This window comes from Bidens hawaiensis, unplaced genomic scaffold (assembly GCF_021521415.1).
Source record: "Bidens hawaiensis isolate Kalapana, Puna unplaced genomic scaffold, B.hawaiensis_p1.1 tig00009577_1, whole genome shotgun sequence".
Taxonomy (NCBI): Eukaryota; Viridiplantae; Streptophyta; class Magnoliopsida; order Asterales; family Asteraceae; genus Bidens; species Bidens hawaiensis.
The window spans coordinates 103,483-111,132 of NW_027491716.1; the positions used below are offsets into that span (position 1 = coordinate 103,483).

Consider the following 7,650-nt stretch of genomic DNA (forward strand, 5'->3'; position numbering starts at 1 on the left):
GGTGCTGCCAGAGTTCACGCGCCACCACTCGCAGGTACGGACCAACGCGAGCGCGACACGTGTTCCTGACACTATGTGAGGGGACATGAATGGCAACTGTAGCACCTCGAGCACACGAAAGGTCTGACACGTCTCCATCACTGACGCATGTCAGCAACAAGCAACCATGTACAGGGACGATTCGTTTTCAACCAAAAGGATAGAATTTCGCACACCGATGAGTAATAAGAGGAAAAGACAAACCCTATTAAAAGAGCAAACTATTAAGTCTAATATCTATCTTACCTCGCTCGCGCGAGACAAGACACACATTAGACTGGGGGGGCTTGAAGAGGTATGTACCCGCCTCAACACCGAGCGAGGCGGGTCAACCCACAAGATATAGACAAGAGGCTTGAAATCAAGACATTATGAAGGCACAAAGCCAAAATCTATGCGCAGGGCGCATATAACATATGCTCACGCATATCACATATGCTCATGCATCACATGCTCAGGCATCACATATGCTCATGCATCACATATGCTCAGGCATCACATATGCTCACGCATCACATATGCTCACGCATCACATATGCTCACGCGTATCACATGCTAACGCACCATATATGCTCACGCATATCACATCTGCGCGTGGCGCATATCACATGCTTGTGCATATCACATCTGCGCATGAAACATCTGCGCGTGAGAATAAAGAGAAGACCTCGCGCATCCTCAGGATAGGCGCGTATCACACATGCACATAATCAACCTCGTCCTTATCCAAATCAGGATTAGGGCAACCTTGATTGTGCACGTCAGACAACCTTCCAGAAGGTATCTTTTTAAGGAATAAGAATATGCTGATGTTGACAGCTGCCAATGAAAGGTGGACAACTCAGCAAAACCCATGTGCTACCACGTGATTATAATCAATGAAAAAGCACCAGGTGTCCCAAGGACACGTGGCGCAAAGCAATTGGAGGAGGCCAACAAGGCCCTAATTGGGTCTGAGCCCAATCATTGGAAACCCTAGCACTATAAATACCACATCAACTCCACAAGGAGAGGTACACCCAATTACACAGTATTCAGCTATATTAAGCAATACACTCCAATTTCCTTACTCTCATATATTATTATCTTCTCCTACAAATTCTTATTCTCACACCGGAGGGTTACCCCAAAGAGGACCCCTCTGTCCCTTTCTGAGGGGTAAGTTTACGGTGCTGTTCATTTTGTAGGTGGAAGAATCCAGATCCCAGAGAACCATCGGTGAAATATCATAATCACACCCGAGGAAAGTAGATCGTCTACCAGTGAGTCGATCCACGTTTCTTCAGAAAGAACATAACGTTTTAATCCACAAGAATAATATGTAACCTCTTAAGTATTCTTTTTAAGTTCAATATTATCATGTAACCATGAAAAAACAGTCAAATTCAAATCATTAACCAAAACTAAAGAAAGAAAACATAAATTTTTGTTCTCTAACCTCTACACACCTACTACCTCAATTAAATTAAATATTACACCCAAGAAAAAACATTAACCAACAAATTATATTATATATTTACCACTGCTTCATTGCCAAATTTTCAGCGATTTGCTTCAACGAAATCATGTTACATCGTACGATGGTATCCACAAACACACATGTTTCTTCCTTGGTGTTTGCTGGTGGCACGTCCACCACATAGGACTCCACAACGACCGTCCCGTCAGAGACAGGCGATTGGTGGAGTGTGGTGACAGATCGGTAGTTATTAAGCCGATGGTCCCCACCCACCACGCTGAAGCTCATGACGTGGCGGTCATCATCCAAAATCTCCAGCCGCTCCGTGCTGGATCCTGCTGGAAGTCCTGACACCACATGGACTTTTCTCAGGGTGCCCACATCACCGTCGCCCAGAATCACATGACAACTTTTCAAAAAGTGTTTATACGCTTGCGGGTTGTCGAATCTACGAACCACGGACCACACCGCGTCCACGGGCGCGGATATGGTCTGCGAAACCGCGGACGAGCACTGGTTGGGGCCCACCGCGTGGGTGTGGTGGTGCATGAGGTCTTCTGGGACGTTTATGGATGGTGGTACTCTCCATATTGTTGTAGCAGTAGCTTGTTTGTTGTGGTGGTTGACGGTGGTGGTGGTGGTGGTGGTGGCTGCGGTCGGTTGGATTCTACGAACTTGATTTGAAGAAGGCATTTTCTTTTTTTTTTTTTTTTGAAATGAAGGTATAAGGACTAGATGGTGAGTATATTGATAATAATGTATATATATAGATGGAGATGGAGATAGCGTGAGGAATGGTGGCAATATCAGCAAGTTGTGAGGATGGAAAAGTTTAAAAGAGGAAGAAACACAGGGATTATGCCGGTCATGCAAGTGGGAGCAAACAACTTGCATCATCTTTATTTTTCTTTTCTTTTTCCACAAAAATTAATTAAACAAGTTAATTATTTTCTGTTCAACAATAAGTTTTGCTTTGACAGAAGGAGTAGGTGCCGGTCTTAATAATATATAGTACATAAATATACATATTTTATTAATAATGATTAAATGATATTAAACTCATTTAAAGAGAGTTTTTAACCAACTTTAAGTATATTAGAATTGGACTTCTTAAACTTGATTTTATATATAGGAAAAAGTTAACGTACAACTGAAATTAACGTGTTAAACGTGAGAATCAAGTAGAGTAATTATATACACAGGTAGAGTAATTATGTAATTACATCATAAAGTAATACGTAATTACTTTATGATGTAATTACATAATTACTCTACCTGTGTATATAATTACTCTACTTGATTCTCACGTTTAGCACGTTAATTTTATTTGTATTTGATCCAAACCCTAAACTCATTTAAACACTAAATGTTTATAAAAAGGTTACTTATTTAACTCTTAAGTTGTCAAAATAAAGTAATACAAACTTTTTAATTATGTAAAAAATGTTAAGCGTCACTTTATTATATTTTTATAACAGGGTTTTATTTGAAATTGATTTTTATAATGCCTTTTCTATAAATTTAATAATTCAAACGTACCAAATTAAGTTGGATTGTGGAAATTTTTTGTATCGTAACAAGTTTAGAAACTTTAAATTATTAAATTTTTGATTAAACACAACTGAAAAGTAGGTGTTGAGTTTATATCATTATGTGGTGTGTGTATATATATATAGGGGAGGGTTCATGTGCATTTTAGTCTTAACATGAGAACGTAGGAAATAATACCAATTTATAAAAAAATGAGAACGTAACAAACAATACCATCTACAATACCAATCTACATAAACAATTATTTATAATAACAAAGAAAAAAATCTAAAAATTACAACAAAAAAATCAAAAATCAATAACAAAATAATAACAGCAAATACCAACAAATACTTATATCAGCAAAAGAAAGAATCTAATAATAACAACAAAATATAAATAAGCAAATACTTATAACGTCTCATAATCGAAAATCAGCAAATACGAACAAAAAATAACAGCAAACACTTATAAAAATAAACCTAATATAACCGCAAATTGGTTCTCACTGTTTTCATGTTAAGAATAAAATGTATTTGATCTTATTTATATATATATATATATATATATGATTTCAATATATATTATAACCGGAAAATACACAAAATATTAGTAAAATAAGCAATTTTATGATTTTAGATGGTTGGATTGAATGGGAGAAAGTGAATCTATGAGCCGTGCATGAATCTTGGGCACCACCGGGCACCGACTATTAGTGGGTTCTTTTTTTACATAACCATGTGTCATGTTTACTTATTATAGAGAAAAAAATCAAAGATTTTGTACACATAATGAATATCTTCGCTATATATAGACATAGATATGAGTGTACGCATAACCTCTTAACTTAATTATAACAAACTAAAGTGTAACTCGCTACACTTCTATTAAAGGGTATGCAAATTAATTGTTTTTAAAAAAATCTAACGGTTTCATGAACAATATATACATAATATGCGAACTATACATGCCATGCAAACTAAACTTTAAATATTAATGCATAGGTAGTTGGACGCTGATATTGATAACCGTGTACAATTTAAAATATCATAAACGCATTCATAGTTAAGCGTACGAGCTTGATGTATGTATTGCATGGATGACTGATTTCGTAAGAAGTTTTCAAAATTTATGTAATATAAACAGACAATATTGATAAGTATGCAAAGTTTGATTTTATAATATAATTACTAGAAGATATAATTAATTTATAAGTATACAGTTTGATAAAATCTATAACATATATAAACGAAACCCATAAAATCCTACGTGTCACGATGTGGTCGCTTCCTCTTTTTATGGAAGTCACCAAATTGCTTAATTTTTAAATGGATGTCTCTCATTGATTTAACCCAAATTCATGGGTATGGGTCTTACCAAAATCAGATAGCTCTTAAACGGGTTATAACATCTCATTAAATTAAAAATTAATCTTACCAATTATTTGATATGAAAATCTTATAAAATAGGGATATACTGAAATTTAATATCCAATTTAAAAAGAAAAAGATATTATTTATAATTAATAAACAATTTTATAGTAAAAAACATAAGCTGATCATGGGTCACAAAATCCAGATAGCTTTTAAACGGGTTATAACGTATCATTTATTTATGAAACTTTTTCATCATCAAACCCTAAGTATATTATTAACTTTCTTACAATAAATAAAATTAAAATCCAAAAAATAAATATTAAAAAATGAAAAATGTAAAACAACCATTCTCTCAAGCCATCATATTGCTTTATTTGTAAATGAAGGCTTCTCACTAGGGATGAGCAACTTAACCGCCATAACTGTTAAACCGAACCATAACCGAACCGATTTTAGCCGATAACCGACATAACCAATGGGTCGATTAACGAATTTTTAAAAACCGCCAAATTCGGGTCGACTTTGGTTAAAGATAATTCCAAAACCGTCATAACCGAACCGACCCATTTAATTTAACCAACAGTATGTTTGGGATTAACTTCCACCAAACATATTGTTAAATTATATCATTTTAAAGTTTTTGGTTCAACGTTTGCTATCAAATTAAATTGAATTTCATTATTCGATTATATAATATCATTCTTTTTTTGAATATTTGGTATTGATATTATGAATTATATACTTTGTAAGATTATGTCATTCGTTTTTTGTTATAATTAGTACCAAACTTTTAGGCCAATTAAATTGTTTTGGTTACGGTTAAGACTCACTATAACTCACAAAACCGATTAACCAAAACCGCCATAATGGGTCGGTTATGGTTATGGTTATCCATTAACCGGCATATCGGATGGTTATGGGTTTGACTCAAAACTGCCCCAAACCGACCCATGCACACCCCTACTTCTCATGCATTTAACCCGAATTCTCGGGTAAAGGTCTCACCAAACCCAGATAGCTTTTAAACGGGTTATAACATCTCATTATATTAATTAAAAATTAATCTAATCAAATATTTGATATAAAAATCCTATAAAATTGGGATACACTAAAAATTAATATCCTATTTTATTTTAAAAAATATACTATTTATAATTAAGAAACAATTTTATAATAAAGTAAACGGGTAATGGGTATCACCAAACCCAAATAACTTTTAAACCAGATTATAACATATCATTTATTTGTGAAACCATTTCATTATCAAACCTCATGTATATTAATTATTAAATTAATTACAATAAATAAAATTAAAATCCAAATATACATATAATAAATATTAAAAACGAATAATGTAAAACAACCTCCGTAATACGGGTGATAAAATCTAGTGTATAGTGTATGCATATAGAAAAGGGAAATGGAAAATTAGTATTGCAGAATATATATATTTCTTTTGAAGCTTATGGTCATACAATATCACATGATATTGGTGAGCATATATAAAACTTTTGACCGGGATTTTCCGAGCAGAAATAACTTAGTACTAGAAAATGAACCTTCATTATGAAACTTTAACCGCTTATCTTTAATTCTTTACCAGCAATTGTTATCTTTAATGACGGATTATGAATCGATCTCACAGGCTATGAAACTAATATGAATATATGATTTGCATGGAATAAAACCTTTAGTGCGTTATACGCTACAAAATAGATGGCTTTCACCGAATGGTAGATAGTTAGAATTTCGTTAGTGAAGATAGGTGGCATCGGTGAGCTGCATCAAAAGAATGGGTGCATGTAATTGTTTTATCGAGATGTGTCCGTAGGTTTTTTTTAGCACAATTAGTTTTGTTACATTTGTAATTCATGGCATCCTTTTTGAAATATTGATTCTTTTATATTTCATGGATTTTGTAAATAATCACTCGTTAAGAATCTATATGATGGCGGACTAATTTCATGGGTTCCCCGAAAATCGAATAATTACCTATTGACGTATTTTTTTTTTTATCGGAAAATGTAAGTTTTCTTGCAAAGATACATTTTTATCTTATATGTTAAGACAACAGCTATTTAATCAAATATGAAACAAACAATTGTGTTGAGCTCATCACACACGATTTGGTGTTGCTTTAAAATTTTAAAATCTTGACTAAAATATTTAGTACATAGTAAATTCTGCCAACAGATTCATAATGCCCAGGTTCATTCACTTAGTTATAAAGCAATTAGAACTAATATACAATTAATCAAGCTTCCTTTCATAATTTCTTTTAAATTTAATATACAAAAACAAAAGTTAGTTGTTTATTTTTAACTAGCTTGAGACCTATATACTACACTGATAATTAATGAAAAAATTATATTTAATAACCGTGAAATATTAAAAACAATAAACTTATCATATACATCGTTAAGAGACACCTGTTGTAAGTGTTTAAAACAATTTAAATATTTATCTAGTTATTTTTGTTCTTCAAATTTGTATTTTATTGTCATCAATTAACATATAGATGGGAATGAATGATTTTAGGGATTTAGTTTGTTTTGAATAGTGATGATTAATTATATGGAAGTGGTAAGTATAAGTTTTTATTAGAGGGTATAAATAGATAATGTAGTATTCTTTTTTTTTTGTTTTGTTTATTCATGTAGATAATTCTAAATACGTTATCGATAATTAGGCGTATGAGGTTATTCCTAGATCATATGGTTAAAATGTCATATATTAGCACGATGAATATTGTTACCAAACAAATTTTAAATATTTGGTAATTCTTGCGTAAACTAACTTCTTATGTATGTTTTTCTTAAATAAAGTAATTGATTGTGAAGGAAGAAGAGACATCCGGGATTGTATATTATGCTATGCCGAAGATAGTAGCATACCTAGGTTTTCTTTTTACGTACCATGTCATTTTTTGAAAAAAGTTTGGTAAATTAGCATCAACTGAGCTATTATACGTAAATAGCACAAAAAAATTAAGTATCAAATACTATTTAACATTTGAAAAAAAATAAAATTTATCAGCATTATATGACACCGGTGTAATATATGTAGGTCCGTCCCTTATTGGAAGTTACATGCAACTTGCATTATTCTTGTAACTGTTCTTTGATCCTCGTAAACAACCACCATCCTCAACTTGATGGTTTCGTTTAAGATTATTACCCCACTCGTTTAGATGATGATTTTTATAAAAAGGACCAACTAGCATTGAATAAGGTCGAAAGTCACATC

General features: G+C 32.7%; 1 pseudogene; it reads right to left on the minus strand.

The window, feature by feature from the left end:
- Positions 1 to 1,525: 1,525 nt before the first annotated feature.
- LOC143533008 (abscisic acid receptor PYL4 pseudogene) lies at positions 1,526 to 2,202 on the minus strand (annotated as a pseudogene).
- Between the last annotated feature and the right edge of the window lie 5,448 nt (positions 2,203 to 7,650).